General features: G+C 30.1%; 1 protein-coding gene and 1 long non-coding RNA gene across 2 annotated transcripts in view; one reads left to right on the top strand and one right to left on the bottom strand.

Annotated features, from left to right (window-relative positions):
• The window catches only part of LOC142323540 (uncharacterized), a 570,462-nt gene that overhangs the window by 269,598 nt on the left and 277,708 nt on the right, over window positions 1-23,156 (top strand). The gene's annotated exons all lie outside the window — the stretch shown is intronic.
• LOC142323541 (uncharacterized) overlaps window positions 1-23,156 on the bottom strand; it is a 559,373-nt gene that overhangs the window by 267,578 nt on the left and 268,639 nt on the right. The window lies entirely within an intron of this gene.

Below are 23,156 nucleotides of genomic sequence, written 5' to 3'. Positions count from 1 at the left end.
TTCTCTTATAAAGGGCGAAGTTTTTTTTTAATCTACACTTATTTGTTAAATAAAAATAACTAAAACTAAGCTTAAAAAGATTATTTCATCTTTTGAAGTCGGCCCAAATTAATGATCGGTTAAGTAGTGTATTTTTAATCTGGTGCCGAATAATTTTGAAGTCGGTTTATTATTTTAAGTTTTTTGTACTTCCTAAAATCAGATAATTGGGAATACTAAACAAAAAAAATTAAAGGGATTAAAAAGCTGCACTTTAAAACATAAAATAAAAGAATCTCAGATAATTTACGTTAAAAAGTGTTATTTTATTTTTATCTACGAATAGTTATATTTTTATTTATATTTTGAAAAATACAAATTTATTTAGAATTATTCAATTCTTCATTTAACAAAATTTTGTTTGTTTGCAAGTGCCGCTGCGCTTTTATTGATAAAACAAATTTACATAGATTTTATTCGAGTAGAACTGACTTCAAAAGTCTGTTAAAAATATTTAAAGCTATAAATTTTAAATAATCGACTGTACGAAAACCTTTATTTTATTTATCATCGTTAAAACTTAGTCTTTTAAGTTTCTTAATATTTATTTTTCCATTGAGATTTTAACGGGACTTGATTATTAATAATTAACAGCGTTGAACAATGTTACATTACCGGAAAAATTTCGCAGTAATAAAATTATATATTATTTTATCGATGAATAACAACAAAACGAGGTGTTAACTGAAATGAAGTTCAATTTATACGAGATAAAAATAATACGAATCAATCTAAGAGTCCGAATGACTACAGTTCAGAAACAATAAAATTTGAAAATTGTAGTCAATAAATCCGCTAATAATTCAATGCTTATTTAGATCACTATTCTAAGAAATCACGTATCGACTTTCATTATATAACGGAAAATGTAATTTATTGTTTTAAATCATGAAAATTACAAAATTTATACACGTTAAATATCCCTCTTTTTATCCTTAAAAAACTAACTAAATATCCCGCTAAGTCATTACCTAAATAAGTAAATAGAAAGTAAGTTTAATAGTTTAAAATACTTTTGATTTAAAGATATCTTATTTTGTATAAATGTATTTGTTAGTTTTTTGACTTAAAATAGATTAGAGTCATAATTTGATTGATAAAATTCTCTGAAAGAAAAATTAAGACCAAAAAAAGAGTTAATAAATAAAAGAGTCAATAAATAAGCCCAAAGTACAGTTATAATCATTCAGAATCTTGTAAAATTTTAAATAAAATCATTCAACTAAAATTAAGCGGTAGGAAAATGTAATTTGCGAGGTATATTTTGATATTAGATGTTGTTATATACACATATATCTAAAACAGATTCCATAAAAAGTGTGAGTTATAACGATATTCAACCCGCTTTGAAAAAGCGAAGAAGTAAGATTACAGCTAGACCACTTATACCTTAAGGAGGTTGATTTTAAATATTTTGTAGATTACAGTGGAAATTGGGGGGTAGTTTTAGGTAAAACTACGTTATCAAACAGTTTGGAAAAAAATAGCATTAAATGATTTTTCAAATTCATAGGTTAGTTTAAACAGATAAAATTACTTCCTCCGCTTGTAATACACAGATTTTAAATCGGTTCTATAGAAATAAAAGCAGTTGTTATTCGGTAGACTCGTTGTTAATAATGTATGAAAACAAAGAAAACGTTCCTTGTAAATCGAAAAAAAAAATCTAATTCTAGGTTAGACCGTTTTTATGAAAGGAAAAAAAATACGCAAGAAATGAAGTATACACTCACAACTCTCACCAGACGAACGCTAACTTAACTTCTAACCGCATAAATTTCTACATTGATATAAAGGTATAAAAACGCGTATAAACAGGAAAAACATATCTTCAAACACTTTATGCGTTAAATTTTATCTTTAGAACACATTACAGTAGAGTACTCAAAAAAAAAGAGGACTGATACACATGTAGTAGCCAAAAAATGTTAAAAACATGTTAAAAAATACCGATACATCAAATGGATACAAGCAACTCGAATCTTATCGACCTTTTGATCGAATCATCAATAAGACTTCAGCTAGAATCACAATTTAATAATGGTTCTAACTAATGAATGAAAACTGTAGACGTTTTGGTAAAACAAATTTGAGTTAATTACAAAACGTTCTCGGTATTTAAATCCGATTCGGTTTGTTTTAAAGAAACTATTGTAAAAAGGTTATCGTCGATCCGTTTTATTCGATCTCGAACGTCACAGGCAAGAAAATCTTCGAAGACAACAGAAAACCTACGCTCGCTCTGGCAAACGATATCATCTCGTATCCGACTTGAAAAGATAAATATAAAATATTACACTAAGTCACCCGTTGGGTTACGTTGAAACATTACAAACCCTAATTTTCCATTTATTAAAAATTGCCTACATTTAAAACGCTTTTTTTTAACATCGTGTACTAAAACATTATCCCTTTTTCTCGGTATTTTACGTCCTAGAAAAATCTCTAATTTTTTGTAACATTGATATCCGAAAATCTATGCTGGTTTTTCGTCACCCAAATTTACTCAAATACACCGAAATTTCTGATTCCAATTAATTTTAACAAGTTTTTAATAATCGTAGTCAGGACACGAAATAAACAATCAGTCACAATGTAGTGAAGATACTTTAGTTAAAAGTTCATCAGCTAAAGGAAACAAGCAAAAAAATTGTACGAGTAAATAAAAACACAAAATAAATCAAAGGTATACGTAAAACAGGTTACGTATACCGAACGTAGTAAATGACTCGAGCGTAATACAGCAGTAACGTAGTAGCCGACGACTTGGGTACTTACTTCACGGTTCGAAGAAGTAGTTGCAACTTAATAACTGACATTACGGAGTAGTCGATGTAAAAAATAATAAATATAAATAGATATCCAATATTACCCAAACTTAATTACATATTTGCTAATATATGAAATAACTACGCACAAAGCAAACAAACCGATTCAAAATACAAACAGACGATAACTGTGAACATAGCCCGAATTAAATACGGTGTATGAAAATAACGTTCGAGTATAATCAATTGTAAAACTGAAGAGAGTTAATAATCGATTTATATCATTGCTGTGTATATAAACTCTTAAACCTATTTATCTACGCGGAATTAAACGAAGAAATCACTTATTTTAATTAGAAAAACCTCTAATTCAAATAAAAGAATTAAAAAAAAAATTCAGAGCAGCTGATAAAGTTAGTAATAAGAATAGAAAACATGCTCGTACTATTAAAAAAGAAGCCCTTTTAGTATATCTCTACTTATCTTAATTGAAAAGATTTTTTTTTATCATAGATTACAGTCACTTGACTAGACCTTACAAATAAATTGAAAACAAATAAGGCGAAAGATTTAATTTGAATAATTCATCATCCGGTTAAAACTTAGGCTCTTTAAATTTTTATTTATTTACTTTAAACTCTGTCTCTAAAAAAGTAATTCGACCTACGTCGGCCAAACATAACCGTTTAATTTTGTGATTTAGGAAAATGAACCGAAATTTACTGTTAATTAGACATATTATATCCTTCGTGAAATAAATGATAAAGTTATCATTGAAAGTACTGAATTCTATTCTCGTAAACGGTTGATCTTAATGATATATTTTAATATTTACTGATGATAAAAAAAATCTTGTTGCTTAAGAGAAAAGAAAATGGAACTAAAAAACAAATTTACCGTTTAGCCTGAAGAACTGTTGGTCGCTAAAGTTAGATAAAATTTGTGACGGTTTTGGTTTTATTTAAGAATACACTACAATAAAAGTATAGGTCTTTCATTTTCAAAGCAAAAAGTAAATCTGTGATAAAACAAAAAGAATGTGTAATAATTTTTTTTTTAATTTGATGCCACGGCTTTACTCTACATAGCCAAGTCTATCAACAAAATTTTGCGTTACTCTTTAGAACAAATCAGCTTGAGTTTCACTAATAACGCGTCGAATATTTGCTTTCAAGTTATCAATCATTCGTGGTTTCTTGTTATGGACTTGTGACTTAACATAACCTCAAGAAAAAAAATCGGGTGGGACTGTATCGGGGCGCAGGGCCGCTGGTTTAACGTGAAACGTTACAGATCTTTGTCAAAGTTCCTCCGAGCGACATACCGACCCGTAAAGTTAGATGAGAACCACCATCATATTTTTTGAACAAAACTGAAAGTCGCCAATGGAAAATTTTAGTTCCTTCATTTGGCCAACTCTACAAATAAATTGGTCGGTCTGTATGTCAGCGTGTCATTTTTACTGTATCGGGTTGAAATAAAAACGAGACATTGACTGTTTACTAAATTTAATTTTAACATAAAACAAACACTAAATGGTACATGATATTTATTTCGTCGAATATTCCACGACAAATTGTTCAACATCGGTCTGTGATATGAGAAGTAAGAGATATAAGGCATAATAAGCAGCGGTAGAGGTGCTCGCGTCGTTGGCGTCGTTCACTGAACGCGCCGTGCCAGCTTTGCGACGCTCCCGAAACAGTCTCTCTCGGACATTGGGGTATCTGTGAGTGGCCCGCAACCTCCCCTATCCAACTATATGCGTAACTTATTTTTCCGGCTGGCTTTTGCGCGGGATTTAGCTGACATATTGAATTTTTATGTTTTTACACGTTTACATTAATTTTTTACGCGTACATATTGTCCAGAATATACTTATTATTATTTAAATCGATCTAACTCTACAAAATCTAAACACAAACACACGAATTACCACGCTGTCACCTCTAAGTCGTGAGCTACATTGAACAGAAATGAGCGAGAGCGCTAGTTTTGGCCGATCTGCACTGTGTCTCCCTCCCCGATAACCCGCTCGCCAGAGACACAAACTCAAAGTCGTATCGGCGATCTGACCATGTAAGTTATAAAATTACACTGCATTTACGTCTCTGACTAATAGTTAGAGAGTTATTAAGGCAGGACGATATAGACCTTTTCGTTACGTTACAAACTTCTGTTCTGGTACCCGTATGTTTCGGTGTGATTTTAAACCCGTTTCACGTCAAAACGTCTGAGGGAATCAAATCACACGATCTTGGTGGCCATTTGACATTACCATTTCGTGGAATTATCGAATCGCTTAATTTTTGACGCAAAAAATGCATTATTTCAGCAACTGTATTGCTATGGCACCTTCCTGTTGAAACCACATCTCACTCAGATCAAAAAATTCCAAATTTGCAAACAAAAATCACGAATCATAGTTCGATAGCGTTCAACATTTACTGGAACAGCATCTTAATTTTTTCGGAAAAAAATGACCCAGTGATGCCACCAGCCCATAATCCAACTTTTTGCAGGTGTAATGGTCGCTGTTGAATCGTTTGGGTATATGAATCATCCTAAATACGGTAATTTTACTTGTTTACAAAGCTATCTAGCGAAAAATGAGCCTCATCTGAAAAAATGATTTTTTATAAAAGTTTGGATTCACTTTGAGCCGCTCTAGAGTTAAATCAGTAAACCGTCTACACAAAGATGGTCCCGTGGCTGTAATTATTGATTTAGTTTAATCTTATATGGATATATACCAAGATCTTGACGCAAAATTCGCCATGTCGTTGTTGAAGAAACGCCCAGTTTTGTGAACGATAAATTTCAATTTTCATGAACTCTTGCACTTATAGGAGCAATATTCTCTTGAATCCTAGCATTTCGTTTGTGGATTGGTGTTTCAACATCAAACAGAGTAAATTCTCTTCGAACCTTTTAACCAAACGATGAACTGTCCTTTTGTTTGGCCGATTATGAATGCCATAATATCACGAAGTGCACGATACGTAGCTGTAACAGATTCGATAATCCGATTATAAATGTTTATGATTGATAAAAGTTGTTGGAGCGTGTAGAGTTTCATGATGCCTTGTCATAAACTACTGGAAGCAAATGACGCTAGAAAAATTAAAAAAAAATCAACACTGTCAATATTTTGCGCTCAATTTGAAAGACTCCGTTACGTGGTTCGTGTGTCGATATATTACGAAATATTTGTGTATTTATCTATTTTTTGTTTTTTTTTTTTTTTTTTTGTTTAAATTTTCTAATCTTTATTCGTTATTCTTTATTCTTTACTCTTCAAATTCGATGTCAGGCGCAAAAATATTTGAATATTGTACGGTAGTCTACAAATATAACAAAAATTCCGTAGAAATTATACTAAAACGGTATAAAAGGAAGTTTTCTTTCTATTACGCCTGCGAGGCACTGTCGAACAAGGTACTAACTACAAAGAAGAATGTAGCGTTGTGCGATTACGTATCTTAAAGAAAGCAGAAGGTTGTAGGAAATTCGTTACTTTTATAAGGCTATACGCGTGAAAATCGATGAACGTGAATGGTTGTGTAATACCCTTACCATGCGTTAGATAGGAGAACCAGGACTCGTTTGAACGGAGTTCAACGGTTGCATCTATGTAGTTCATGATTTCGATAAATATTTAGCGAGAATAAAGCAGTTCACGATAAAAACAGTATGGCCGGAAATATTAAATTTTAACAACAATAAACGTCACAGCATAGTACTCAACATACTAATTCATCTTATTTTTCACAAATACGTATATCGGCTTTACATAACATTAGTTTAATAATAAACTAATAAATAAACTAATAAGCTAATAACAAACTAAACTAATATGCTAATGGTGTCAGATAGCTTTTCTTCCTGTACTAATTTTGAAAATTATAGTAACAATAGTAATAATAGTTTTATTCGAGTAAAATATTCATAGTTTGAAAATAAATACAAAAAATGTTTTCTAAATATCCTTTTACAAATAAAAGAAAAAAATATTCATGTGTATATATATATATATATATATATATATACATAAAACAAGATCTCCTGACTGACTCATAATCAACTCTCAGCATAAACTATTGAAGATAATTGAAGAAATTTGTAAATACGTTCTTCTTACGGTTAAAGTGCACAATAAGAAAGGATTTTTTTTAAATTCCGAGTTTAAAGGATTTAAATGGAATAAAAATGAAATTGACTATTTTTTTAATCTCTCGGTAACAAATGAAAATATCATCTTGATTTTTGTTGCATGTAATCGTCATGTGAATATATAAAAATCAATTTCTAGGTTTCTCGAAATTCGACCTTTAAAGGGTGAAGAAAGGTAAAAGGATTTCGAACAACGATTGCAAATTTTCCCCATTTCCGACAATATTAAAGGAGATATTCACTCAATTTGGGCTTGCAAATACTCTTCAGGTAAAAAGCAATTTTCGGGTTTGATGAATTTCGATTTTTTAAGAGATGCGCGTACGGCGTGGTGGCTCAACCAACATAGCAACTGCTACTGTTACTGGATGTGTGATACGACTGGCTACACCTGCCTCCGGTTACTTGACTAAAAAACATAAAATTAGAAAAGTTTTTTAAAAATAAGAAACAAAGTACGTCACCTTCTAGTTGGGTTTTTCGGGTAACGCTAATAATCGGGAAAAATACATTTTTAACCGTCTTTCGTACGGGTAACCGTCTACAACTACTATGTTTAAAATGGAGGCCGACTATTTTGAAACCCGCATACTTCAGATCACTCAAAGTTTCGGGTCCTTTACTGACCGAACTGTTGTTCTGAAGAAATTACAATACATTGATAGTTTTTATAAATTGTACAGGCTTTAATTGTTATTTATCATTATTAGTCTCACAAGCCTGAGTTTAATGAACACAAGAGGTCCAGGGACCAGAACCCTAACTGGTTAGTATATATGTATAAATATGATCATGCAGAATCATTAAATAATAAGCAGGGTTATTTTAATAATTAATTTAAACCTTTTATTACTTATAACACTGAATCATTACGTTTTTATTTTATCGTTACAGTTTCTCTCAGATTTATTTATTTTATTCAAAATATCTTACAACAGATAAAAATTACAAAAAAAATCTTAGAAACCGATCAATAAAAATAATATCTGCTTATAGATGATAATGGAAAAAAAGGCGAATGAAAAACGTTTCTGTTCTTATAAACAGTCCTTTAACGTATGTATAAAGACCAACATGTTTTTAAGTACTTATAACATAGGTTGTTTCATAAGTTAGATTTAAACATTTTAAGTAAATATGATATATATAAATAAGTATTACGTTCTACAAAATAAATGAATTCTACTTGAACTTAGAACGATTCAAATTCAATTCAGCGTATCTAACTTAACATGTAACCGATAAATCGAAGCGAGATGTAAGAAAGAACATAATTAAGCACGTAAGCTCTCTCGTTACCTTTCATCGAAATTGGTACATCGTTCTTATAATTATACGGTAAAAGAGATTCATTTGATAATGGTAAGTACTGGAAGCGAACCGTACTACCAGATAGCATTTCGAGTTCATTTCTTTTCAGACAAGACCGATCCAAAACTCGGAGTAGGCGACCTTTTTTCCTAACAAAAACCATATATTATTATGCGTGTTAAAAGTTATGAACAAAACATTTAATCTTACATTTAAATCATTGCATTACAATTTTTAAGTTACTATAACAGACGTAATTTATAGGAAAATTAAATGGACATGTTATGGTGGGCACAGTCCAGCTATAGTCCTCAAGAATTCATTTAGGAATAAGTGTTAATTTTCTGTTTATTATTTATGCTGCAGAAATCAGCTTTTTCCTTAAGAAAATTTCAGTTAGACATTAAAATCGGTTTTTATTTGTATTTAAACAATTCTACAGTAATTAATTTTGTAAAGTTAAAAGTGTAGAGTATTTTATTATTTCTTTTATGTAATTGAAGATTAAAATTTTGAAGGTAAAACTTTGAATAGTATAAATTATAAATTAATTCTAATTACTACCTTTACTTACAGAATAGTCAGAGAAATGATATCAGTCTGAGTATTTCATAGGAAGTAGTAAAACAATTGTTGACTAGTAAGAAGCAGCCGATCGGAATATTTGTTGTTCAGACCGGACGATGGGCAAGGACTGAGCCGTGACAACCTATCAGATTGTCGCTATTCTGACGGATATCGTGCGCCGACACGACTGATCATGAATCTTTCATCGCAGCACTCCGACGGCTATATGAAGAGGGTGCTTGGACGGTCAGGCGAGATACGGCCCCAACCGCCTCGGGTGTTCTGCTGGACACCCGAGATCCTAGCACCGAAACCGACTTTACGGAAGTGATGGAATGGTGCCGGAAAATCGGAATTATTGCATCTTTCCCGACGTATTCGATACCTCTCGCATCCCAAAAACTCTACGATCAAGAAAACGGTCGGAACGCAAACCTGCCTTCCATCCGTTCAAAAAATAATGAATACACGTATTTTAGTTAAATAACTACCGTTTCATGAGAATCATCCAGCAATAAGGAATGAAAGGGCTCTATGTACGGCGGAGCTGTACGTAGGGAGTAACGTCTCATCTGACGCGATTGCATTTTGTTCGGTTCCGATAGGACCAGTACACCATCGACAGAAAGACGTCCTAAACGATCCTAATTACATTCCTAGACGATGTTCCGGAAAGTATAATAAGGAAAAGTAGACGCTCGAGGTAGACAAATTCGATCATCTCACCGCAGCCGACCGTCTCGTTAGGCTCACGATTCCAGACACCGGATATCGAACTCGCTGCTATCAGCTCCAGAATTTCACAGACCAAACCGCTCTTTTCAGGGTCGACTTACTGAGTTGAATCCCCGCTTGCCTCGACTAGCAAAATTCAATCTACTAAAGGATTCTTGATGCAGGCGTAGTATGGTATCAATTAGACAGTGCTATCGAATAAACAACAAGGAATTAAGTAGCTGTCGTTAGGGAAATGTTTCCAGGGCGTTTCTTCTGTCATCGCGATCATATTTCGTAGTCTTCTCTATCACCTTCGACTAGTACCTCTGGGATTACATCAAAGTAGGTTTTGATTAAAAATTCTAAAACGCTTGAAGAGCTGAAAACCGATCACTCAAAATGAATGGCGGTAATTGAAGTCAAAATGGGACAAAATGTTTTAAATCATGTTTATAGGGTCCGTTCGCGTTGCGAGCAGCATTAATATGAAGTAATTTTGAACTCTAATAAATAAGCAAATACTTTCTATTAAAATTAAGTATATTAATTACAAAACCTCAAAACTGGCTTTGGTTTAAAAACAATAAAAACGTAACCTTTCCCTGCCGAACTTAGGACTAATTAAAGAAAATTTTACGCGCGAACAGCATACCAGTATTTGCCCTATTTATGTGTCAATATGTGGGTATGGGTCGGTTTATATATATATATATAACTTACCATTAAAATTTCCACGTTTTACTTCTTTTTTTTATATGAACATATTCCTCTCCGCCAATCGTTCAACGCTTCACGTCCACTGTTAATTTAATCTATTACCTCTAATAAATCAGAATAAAATCTGGTGCGGTTTTATTTATTGAATCATATTAAAGTAATTCTTTTGAAATATAATCTTCTCTGCATTACAGTGCGTTCTCAGTTGCGTATTATTTTACATCTCACACACTTTCAACTCCTATCATCTATACAAAATCGTATAAAATATCTCTCTTTCCCGTATCCGATAGATAAAACATAGGATTTTTTAAACAGGATTATCATTTTTGCTTCGTACCACCAAAGAATTGTGTAAATACTTTTCCTGAGGAGGAGGAATGTACCGGAGCGAATTGGAAATGATTTATACGTATAACATTAGATAAAAATAAAAACTACAGATTAGATACTCGACGTTACTAGACTAGATACTTCGCTCATTACGTTTTACCACATCTTTGAGCCTAAAGTTTTTCTCGCGAGACCGTTCTCTTACTATTGAATATTTTCATAAATTTTTCAGTATGCTAAGAAGTATTTAATCCTTCGTTGATTTTTAATAGACTTATTTTTTTAGTTTATATGCCCTCTGATATTTTATTTAACAAAAAAAAGAAAAGAAAAAAAGGGCGTAGCAATGTCCGGTATCCTTGAAAGTAGTTGCTTAAGTAGCTAAGTGGTTGCACAAGACTGCTAATAAAATTATTTTTGACCCCGACCAACTAAACATTCCGCAATCGATTTCGATTGACGATCTAGTTTTGTCATTTATTTTCAGTTTCACTTTATTAACTCAATTTTTTTAAATTCAGTTCAAAATGAACGAGATCTACCGGTCCTGAAACTAACGATTGATAATTTAAGAGAATATTTCTTATAATTTATGCCCTCTGCATCGATATAAGTTATTCAGGTTACTAGAAATATTTGTATTAGGTAGATTCCATAAGAAAGCTACCTATTTTAATGGGTACCATGATTCGACTACCGGAAAATTTTGACATATCTTTACGATTCACATTTCCCAGATCTTAAAACCAAAGTCAGCTCAAAAGTTTATATATATATACTCGTGTATATGTATATACATTTTTTTTCACTTTTTCGTGAACACTATAACTGCTGTAATTTTGGTCCAATCACTTTCAAATTGTTCCTTAAAAATAACTCGTCCAAAAATCTCGGTCGAGTTGGTTAACGGTCAAAATCGGAACAAGGGGGTGGAAATGGGGAGGGTTTTTTCGAAAAAACAAAATATCGCTATAACTTTGTTAGAAAGTAAAATACTGAATTCCCACTATTCTTTGGATAATGGCCTAAAACTTATCTAAGTAAAGTTTTTTGATATCACCAACCATTGGCTCAGGGGGTGGAAAAAATTGGGTTTCGAAGACAAAAAATCATACCTCCCTTAATAAGCATAGTATCGAATCGGTTTAAAGTGGTCGTTAGTCCTCTAAACACTACCTAAAAATATTTCCTGAAACAATTTTTGATATGACCAACTCTTACGGCAAGGGATGACAAAAATGTTGCTGGAATTGTAAGAAGATGGGGCTTGTCGTACGCGAAACATGTAAAACTTTTTTCACATGCAACCATTGTCGTATTGAGTAAATTTGAAGTTTTTCTTAACTTGAAGGTGGAAATATTTTTTATTCCTACTTAGCACCGGTGAAATTTACCTTTGCCTTCCGGCGTGCTGAAAGGGATTTTTTTATTTACTTAGTGTGGTTAAAATACTTGAGTAAAATCGTCCACTGTTCCTCATAAGTTAACTAAGACATATTTAAGAACAGAGAACAATTTATTTGTTCAGTATTACATTAAACGTTCTGAAACCTGGTACAAGAGTGGTCCTTGGAGTATACATCGATCAACGCTAAAAAGTCACACAAATTGTCATCAAAAAATCAAATCTAATTTAAATGGTGTAAAGAAACGAATATGATCGCTTAAAAATGAACAGCAGAAAAAATAAAATTTTTTGGTTTTCAAATACGTTTTTGCATGTTTAATTCAAACATATTTATACACCGATAAGTTAGAGATATGAATTAATTGCAGTAGTCCTTATTTTAAATCTCAGAAATCAACTTTTATATAATAAATGGTTATAAGTAATAAATGAATACACAAAAAGATATTTTTCGATTTATCCCTACATGAACCGTTGAAAGAATGAGATAAAATAAGTAAGCAAATAGAATTGTCCTTGACTGAGAGGTCAGTAGGCTAAGATTAAGTTCCAAAATCATTTAGCACGAACAACTGTAACGAATAAGTAAGAAGACAGAAAATAAAATAAAAAGAATTATAAACCAAACACGAAGTAAAAAACTTCTTGAGAAGTGAACAACTGCACTAAAACTTATAAGTTAAGTGAATAACGACTTTCTTCACCGTAAACTTTGAGTTCCTCGACAAAATCTTTGATACGGAAAATTAATTAAAGATTTCGTTGCTAGAGATTATTTCGTTAACTTTTAACATAAATTTTTCATAACGCTTTCAGCAGCCTAGCTTACTTAATTCACATATTTTTAATTAATAGTTTTATTTTTCATTTTTTACTTTAATAGACTAATTACAAAACAATATACTTTACAGTTAAACCTCTCTTAAATGGATATTCAAGGAGAAAGAGTTTTAGTTTAAACGTAGGATTTCCTTGAATAAAAAGTTTTATAAAAAAAAAAAAAAAAGTAAAAATTTATTGAATAAAGCCTTCCAACTTCTTATACCCAAAAATTTATTCTATAAATCACATAATCAAGCAACAAATTAAGGGATCGCTTATAATCCACATCTAAATAAAAATTAAATTAGTTTATATAAATAAAAACGTGACGTGGACACAACATGACTTCCTTGTACGCCTATTAAATTACAAATACACATTTTTTGCTGCACTTTATTTAATCATATTGGCTAAACTTTATTTAGCCAGTACACAGGAGTTCACTAGACGGAGTAGTTTAATTATTATTAACTTTTATTAATACGACACACCAGAAATCTGAAACCTTTGTTTATCAGTTCACGAAGGTGCCATTAATACTGATCTAGACTTGTATATTGTGTAACAAGAGTTGTAAGAAACATATTACGCACAAGTCAAAAAAGTTACGTATTTTCACGAGTGCATAGTATATGTTACAAATCGAGTTATGTACTATGCTCTTTCTGCGACCAGAATCACGTGTCCATAACAAAAAGAAAAAGATGTCATTTGAAAGATACATTTTTATTAAATTCTAGCAGACCCGGAAATGCTTCGCTATTGTTATATTTGAGTTGAGTATATATATATATATATATATATATATATATATATATATATATATATATATATATATATATATATATATAGATTAAATGAAGACAATTGAAATTTTGATAAAACATTAACAAAATGAACATTACGGAACTTTACAAAATTTAACCTTTCCCTTTTTCCCTATCTCCCTTTTCCCTTTTTCCCATTTTAATTTTTATCATATCTCCTTTCCCCATTTGCACCCTTTCCCCTTCGACATTTTCTCATTTTCATCCCCCTTTTCCTTTCCTTCCTCCTTCCTCTTTCCCCTATTACTTTTTCCTTTCCGCTTTACATTTTCTTTTCCCTGTTTTCCCCTTTTTATTTTTCCTTGTTCCCTTTTCTCTTTTCCGATTTTTCCCTTTCTCCCTTTTTCTCCGTGCGTAAATCGGTCCAATACTTTTTTAGTCTAAAGCGAACACATATATCGGAAACATTGAAATGGAAACGTAAAATATTTAGTATAGCGTGTGTTGCTTTTACGTCCAACAGATAGCGCTGTTTTTACAAAAAAAGCATGTTTTTACCTGTCACAGGTGTGAGATCTTAGGTATATAAATAGTAGGTATATAAAAACATGCGCGTATTCGAATGCAACGTTGTATCAAAATTTCAAAGCAATCTGTGAAGAACTTTCGGAGATTTAAGATTTGAACAAACGAACATTTACATTTTTGTTTGTATAGATAAATTTGATGGATAGAGTAAGTATTTTAAAATTAATAATTTACAAACATTCTTATTACAAATAAAAATAATTTTTCTAGTAAAGTAAATAGAAATATTAAAAAAAAAAAACGAATTATTTGAATTCAAATGTCAACGGTAATAAATAATTTTCAGCCATCATTTTAAATTGAATATAATTCAAAAATGTACAGCTAGTACCAAGACAACATTGTATTTTATTGTTTTGTCAAATAATAGTTAAATAAAATGATTTTTTTTTAAAATAAATAAACACAATATTTAGAAGATTTTGCTAAGAAAATCCAAAAATAATACGATTCTAGATAATGATTTTCAATTAATGTTAAAAATCAGGTATAATATACATGGTTTATTATCAACATAACATTCAGTTATTCTAAATGTCGATTGCAATCAAAAAGGGAGATGGTGCACAACTAGATGTTACAACAGTCGTAAATACAAAATTTCAATATTCTACGGCTAATCGTTTTTTAGAATGTGCAAAAGGTAAAACAAGATGGACTTTGAAAATAAAATTATTCTAATATACTTAGATCATGCTTAATATTTAAACATTTTTTTTTTTTTTTTTAAATATTAAGGGGGAAGAATATTAAGGGGCTTCGGGACACCGATTTGAGCCATATTGCGTGTATGAATAGTACATTGTTTACGTATTTTCATCACAAAATACTAACCCGCAGTATTCAATTATACTCAAGAAAGATGGCCCTAAAAATTTCCTTAGCAATTCATATTAGTTTATATATTAATTTTGTTTTACATCGATCAAGTAAATATGTGGTGTAAGTGAGAACGTGTCGGATCCGTCACCATGCACATCGGTTCGACCCCGACTTCACATACATATATATTTTTTTAACCTTTTTTAATAAAAATATATTTATTTATTAATAATTGCTAACCTCTGATTGTAAAAAATCATTGAATTAAAATGAAAAGAACATAAAATTTTATTTCGCTAATAACTTCCGATTTAAATTTTTTTTTGTATTGTTATTATTGAATTATTATTTCTTGTAATTTTTTTTTTACAATCAGAGGTTAATAATTATTAGTAAATCAATATATTTTCATTAAAAAAAGGTAAAAAAAAAATATATATATATTTGAAGTCGGATTTTAACAGTGCCTTCTCCTTGTAAGATTAAAATATTTCATTAATTAAAATTTTATTTGGCTATAAAATAAAAATCTGGAATCAATGAAAATAAGTACCACTTATGATACATCGTTGAAAAGTTCTCAACGAGGGCTTATTACTGCAGTTAAAAAAAAGTAAAAAATCCAAATGTTTTAGAGTTTGTGCTTTTTTGGCCCAAGCGATTGCAATTGAAAGGGGAGGTGCACAACTAGATGTTACAACAGTCATAAATACAAAATTTCAACATTCTACGGCTAATCGTTTTTGAGTTATACGACATACATACGTACAGACGTCACGCCGAAACTAGTCAAAATGAATTCAGGGATGGTCAAAATGGATATTTCCGTTGAAATCTGAAAACCAAAATTTTTCGCGATTACAATGCTTTCTTTATTTCGTACAATGAAGTAAAAACACAGTAATATACGCTCCTCCATAGAAATCCCTCGAAAAATGATGTCTGATGTATTCCTTTTCGTTGAACTGTAAAATAAGATAAAAATCAGTTATTAATCAGTTACTGTCGTAATTATGATTACGACACTTGTAAGTCAAAGGAATTACACTGTCTGTCGACCGTGTAAAGCCAAAGAAAAACTTAAATGTGGTAATCATGACAGTATTTTTAGCAGCATCAACTTGCTTCCTCGTGCGATTAATTAGTTTCGAGTAAATTCTTTTGTAAGGAAAAACGTAACTTACGTTAATTAAAACATTAATTAACTTAACTTGTCGACTAAAAAAATAAACTGCAGAATTTGTTTGATTTAGGAAAAAAAATTGGTTAGAAAATGTACTCTGATACAAGAAGTTGGAAACGGGGAAGTAAAACGTATAAGTGAAAGAATGCTGAATAGACAAGAGAAAATCTGTTGCGTAACAGTACAGGAAAAATAGATCACAAAAAAGCAAAGAATACGGGTGGGTTGAACATTTTCATAAGTGTTTAAAGCTGTTTACTTGCGCTGAAGAAAACGTATGAAAATATTTCATCTTATTTCATGCTAGATGGAGAAAATGGGATCAAATTGGTTTATGCAAATGCACTGAAAAATATAGCTCTTTGAAAAAAAGTCTGGAACCTTTCTTTTATGGTCATAAAATTATCTTTATGGCTTATGATAAGAATATTTAACCATTATTCGACACTTAGCGTTGTTAATGTAATTCATTTTTTGATAACAGTGTTATCATAAGTTTGTACTACGTCCGTCTCCATTCTTCTCTATTTCCAGCTAAAATTTTGAGTTTCAGGTAGCTCCCATTTTCTTTTGGATCATCACAAATTTTAACTTTTAGCAAAGTAGTGAGTAGTTTATCTTCAGGTTAAGTTGAAAGCCTCTTTTTAGTTTTGTACGTTATCAAATTTTTAAACGTTGCGAAATTTACGAAATGATCTGAAATATTAAATCAATTTAATTTTCTTGAAAAAAAATACAAATAAAGGTAACCGTAATAAATATATAATATATATATTATATAGATATACAATAAATATAAATATAGTTTACAGTTTAAGAAAATTTAAATTTTTTTAAGAGAAAAATAATTTAATTTACCGAATTTGAAGAAAAAATATATTTTAAAAACTTAAATCCTAAAAATTTGAGCTAAAGCATGTAAACAGATGTAATATAAATAAAAAATAAGCTTTTTCAGTAGATTTTTAGTTCAATTGCAATCGCATTGAAGTAGTCGCAATCTCAATGTATTCATCGCGATTAAATAGTTCTTTCATAACAAGTAAAATTAAATAGCTTACGTGGATAATAATTTTATAGTTTAAACAATTTTTATGCAATTTAAAATCTGATTTTTTACATATCCCGGATGTTGAATTTTTTTAAATTTTAATACGAGTATCGAAAATTATGTACGACACCTATGTATATTTTGATGAAAGACAAACGTTTTTTTAAAAAATTATATTTTAAAAACTATTTCACGTAAAACTTTCATTTATTTCAATTTAAGCTAATCTAAGATAATTTCTCATATTTATCTATTCTATTCATATTTATTTATTCTTTTCACAGTGTGAATGAAGGAAGAAGAAGTAATAAATATCAATGTTTTATAAAATAAAATAAGAAAATCTAAACCAACATTAATTCCTAAAAGACAAATATTTTGTAATAGAGGATATTTAGCGTATATATTTGGTGATACCGCAGAATTTTGCTTTATGGGTTTTATTTTGCGATAGCGTGTCGTTATGGTATTTTAAATATCACGAATTTTACATTAAAATATAATTTTGACAAAATTGTTTGGATTGTAATTTCTGACAAAGAAAATTAAAAGAACCGAACGAATATCGTAACAAGATGAATTACTTTTTGCGTTCATCAAGTCTAACTGTTAACTGTCAAATCTTTCGGTATATTTATATTCCATCCAGTTTTATTAAATTACATAATGACGGTTGTCAAATTGCGATTTGAAATTAGACATATAATAACGTTAATAACATCGGTGATAAAAAAAAAAACCGGTTACGTATACATTTTTATTGAAATTCGTAAACTAAAAAGTTATCTGCAGTAATAAAGATTTTATAAAAGTATACTTTCGATAATTTTTGTCAATAACTTGATCAGTTTTGTTGGCTAGCAATTTGTAATACGTGCTGTATTTGATGCTCTGTTACAGATAGTTATTTCGATAAAAAAATACTTAAACATTCGTCAATTTTTGATTTACAAAAAACAATAATAAAATTAAAAAACAGATTGAAGATAAATCTAACACCATTAAGGGTGCTTGAATTTTTACTCGAGAAGCGATATTTTTGAGATATTTACAAAAAAAAAAAAAAAAAACAAGATTTGTTGTTGAAACACAAGCAGGAATCACCCTTTTGACCACCCCCTTCTAATCGCTCCAGCCTAAAACAAATTTAAAGTTTTTATCAATGCAAATGAGAATTTTTAAGCGTATTCGGACATTTTTTGATTCCATATTTTTTTCTTTATTACTAAAATGTTTATGCATTTTTTTCTAAATCGTGTAACGAATGAACTCGGACATAATATTTAAAAAAAAAAAAAAAAAAAATACATTGTAAATTAAAATGGTTCTGTACAACAAATGTGTAATTACATCACGTAATTATAAATATAATTTTTTTGTAACAAGCGTTTTGTAAAAAGCAATTAAGTAAATTGAGTATTAACCTATTTTTAAAAGAGTCAAACTTAACTAAATGAAAGCTTACCTCGAGCAGGTTCAATTCTTTATTTACGGTCGTAATTTTTAAAAATAAATTTAATTAAATCCTTTTTAAAAATTCTGTCCACTTATACGTGACGAATCGAATTAAATAGTACGCCTAAGTTATTAAAATTCTTACACTTGTTCAAGTAACGTATGTGAAATATTTTTTATTTCTACAAAGGTTTTCTTCTGGTCATTGTTGTTATATAAACAAAATTATTTTTTTTTACTAACTAGAAGTGAAAATAAGTTTTCCATTCTTATTATTGCCAATATTTCAGGATAACAGTGGAGTATTGCATATTTTTGAAATTTTTTGAAATCTATGAATACGATTATATAAAAACTAATTGTGCGTTTTATTAACGGTAAAGATATACGCGATAGAAAGTTAATTCTTTTCAATTCTTCGTTTCTCCGTTTAAGATAAATTCTATTATGGAATACTTGACATATACGATGAGGTTAGCAAGGATTAGGTTTGGTAATTACAACGTTTAAATAAAGCAAACCTCGTTAAAATAAGGTCTAACTAATTTTCAAACCTACGTAGTTAAACGTTTTAGTACTTTAGTGAACGTTCTCGCAAAACTATTGATTTCTTTTACATTATAATTCTATCAGAAAAAGCTACCGTTCTATTCCATTTCTTATTTTTTTCAAAAGGATACCACCCAGTGTTTTTTTTTTTTTTAATAATTAGTACACAATATTTTACTCGGTAGTAATTTTTATAAAAGTAAGTTAAGGACACTGAGTATAAAGAAAAATGTAACATAATTTACTGAAAAATTAAATTAAAATTATGTGTACAGATATATACTCTTGTCGAATTGGAAACCTACTTCATTTATTTACATTAAAAATTCTGTAACATTACAAAAACCTCAAACTTTTATTACGTTTTTAAAAAAAATTATTTATATAATTTTATTACAATGATATAAAATTAGATAATTTAGGAGAATTTCGGAAAGGAAAAGGACCCTTTCCTGGAGGAATGCCGAAGAGTTAAGCGAAGAATAATATTTTAAGAAAGACTATAAATTTATAAATAAATTAATTAACATATTAATATATATAAATAAATAGTAGTTTTTTATTTCTATATTTAGCTTAAATAATATTTTAACAAAAATTATAATTTAAGGTAAGGTATTCTTTTAAACATGTATTATGATGAATTACAACCGTTTACGAGTAACTCAAAGCGGTGTAGGTTATTATTGTTCAGTTGTAATTAGAGTAGAACATTTAGATGAAAATCTGGGCTTTCTGCTGACGGTCTATTAGAAAAACTGATTCTTTCTACAAATCGTAAACGTTTTAAGTGCTTTAAAATTAATTAATATAAAATTAAAGGAGCCGTACCTCATTCAAATAAATTTGCCGTACAAAGGTATACCAAATCGGAAATTCCTTAGAAATTCTAAATAGCATTTACTCGTGTTCAGACGGATTAAAAAAATTAAAATACTTCCAGTGAATATCCAGATTTGCATACAGTTCAAATCTACAATGAACTCTACTTATTCCTATTCCTAACTGATTTACGTATAACAAATTTCAACCGTTTCGAGTAAGCCGTCCTCGTTTCCTCTCGTAACTTATGTTAAAAAATCTATCTAATCTAAGCGGTATCCGCTTCAAAGGTTTATAATATATTCATCATATAACAAAAAAAAAACGAAAAAAATTATTCCAGCAGAAGAGAGATAAAGCGCACATTTAAACTTCAAAACTGTAAATTAATTTTTTTCTAGAGTTTCAGTGCAATGCACGATGCAACGTGAAAACGCTTTTTAAATATTAATGATTATGAATGGTTTTCTTTGAGATTACATGGGTATTTTTCCTATCTGAATACCTTTCAGGGTTGAGTTTTCAGCTGCTTCTTTATAGAATCAAGTTCCTTCTTTGAACACTACAAATATAATACAGCAAACTAACAAAACGTGCTCTAAAAGTCCAATAACCGATAATTATACAAATTAAGTTATAGTGATCGTACTAAATATCAACTTGCAACTTGATGGCAGACCGGACCATGGCACCTTGATGGCAACGTGCACACAAAGAACTTGTAAACGTTTTATACATAACAAAATAAACTGTTGAAAATCACCACATAGAAGAAACAAGATGCACGTACAAAGATGTTAGGACAGTGTGCAAATTTTACCCATAGCACATACGAAAACTAAGGTCTCAACGCACTTAAATTAAATATGAAATTTAAAAACCCATTGAATTTGATAAAAACAACATCAGTTTATGCTGTGCACAACATATAGAGAGCATGCATGACTCGACTACATTCTTATATTTTGTACTTTGTTAAGTAGGTTATGTCTTAACAATGGAGGCCCCGGTAATTCCACTCAAGGGGAGTTACACGACTAGTTCTGGAAGGTCGATTCCCATGTAATTTTAAAGTGAGTTAAGTATTAAAGGGCTAAAAGCTGAGTAGTTGTTTTTTTAAGGTTTAATTTTATTTTAATGTTAACTTCATATCAAAAATATTTAACGGAATTTTATCAATCAAATTAAAAATGATTAAATTTATTGTTATTACAGTGTGGTTGACGGGAGGCTGAAGAATATTACGTTAAGAAACGGGATAATTATTTTTTTAATTTCTTTTATTTACTTTAAAATAAAATAAGTAAACTGAGACGATTAAAATTTTCAGATGCGAATTTGTTTAAAACACTGCTGATATTGAAATCCTGTTGTAGAATTATACCTGGTAAATTACTAAACAACCATACACTCCTTACAAACAAACCTTGAACAAATTTTGTGTCACTGAAGAAATACAAGCCGAAGTAAAGTTTTAATTGTTTCAACTGTCATCAAAGTAAGGCTTTGTACTTCTACCTAACCACTAGTTTTCTTATCTCTTCTTCTCTTCGATTTGAACCATTCATGGGACACGATGTAGAAGTTTTTCATAAATTCAGAATAATTTATTTTTAATTAATTTTTTTTTACAAAAAACGAAGAAATGTTTAACGGTAAATAAAATCGATATAATGAAATAATAAATTTAACTCTTCTTTTTGATAATAAATAAACATTTAATAATTTACAGTTAAAATAGTTGTAAATCGTGCCGCAAGTAATACATTAACTTTTTGTATCGTTTATATCTAAGAATCCTTTTGTTAAATCTGTTATTTAGTAAAAAATACATAAAACAGTAATGTATTTATTTTTAAAATATCAATAAATTAGCTACTTTCGATAATAAAATTTTAAGAAAATTATACGGAGATATTTTGGATACAATTTTAGGAGAATAGTGGAGAAGCATTCATGGAATTGCAAGCGAAATCAATGATTTCGTTATAAAATAGATAACCATAAAGCGGGTATTACGCTATTCACGGTCGAATTACATATTTATGTTAAATTCTGGTGTAATTTAATATATAACGAGAGATAAGACGAGCTCGACTAAGAATTTTTTCGGGTGGTAACGGGTCTGTACGGTGACCTAGTGTACAGTTTCTGAGAAAACAGATGATGGTCGAATTAAAGAAACTCGTGAGGTATGTAAATATAATGCAGTATAACCGTTTTACTAATCTAAAGGGTTAAACCACGTATATCATCGTTAGATACCTGTTTATCATCAAAAGGTTTTAGCGACTTACTTAAGGTAGTTAACACTTCTCATTAATGATGCATATTTCTTACCGATTCCTTCAGAACATGATGTTTCCAATTCCTTCTGATTAATTAATTCGATCGATAAACACCTTCATGAAGGTCGATAAGCTATGAATGCTCTTCAAGGATTCGTAACATATACGGCTTCCAAAGTTCAAAAAGATCACGCGTTTGATGATCGATTAATAACCTCCATTACGAATAATATTTAAAAAGATAAAAGCGTTTACGCGAATACACGAATATTTACGGTACTCTGTTTGCTTTAACCGACTAACGAGGAGAGCCAATTAACGAATGACCTAGTAATATGCAGCAGCATACCCACCGGGTTGGTCTAGTGGTGTACTCATCATCATAAATCTGCTGATTTCGAATTCGAGAGTTCTAAGGTTCAAATTCTAGTAAAGGCAGTATAAAAGTATACTAGCAGTATAAACCGATTTGAATACTAGATCGTGGCTATCGATGTTCTTTGGTGGTTGGGTTTCGATCAACCACAGTTCTTAAGAATGGTCGAACTGAGACTGTACAAGACTACACTGCATTTATGTTCATACATATCATCTTCTGAAGTAATACCTTCTGGTGGTTCCGAAGGCTAGACAGAAAAAGAAAGAATTAATATGCAGCATGCTGCTTTTTTTATTTTTTATTTTTTTATTTTTACTTTTAAGAACATAATGGATCACTTTAGTCATTTTTTTTTTGCAAGGTCTTTCTTTTCTTGCTGATTTGTTGTTTTTCAGCT

Source organism: Lycorma delicatula, chromosome 4, assembly GCF_047948215.1.
Source record: "Lycorma delicatula isolate Av1 chromosome 4, ASM4794821v1, whole genome shotgun sequence".
NCBI lineage: Eukaryota > Metazoa > Arthropoda > Insecta > Hemiptera > Fulgoridae > Lycorma > Lycorma delicatula.
The sequence above is the reverse complement of the archived record's forward strand: the minus strand, read 5'-3'. Positions and strand labels throughout refer to the sequence as shown.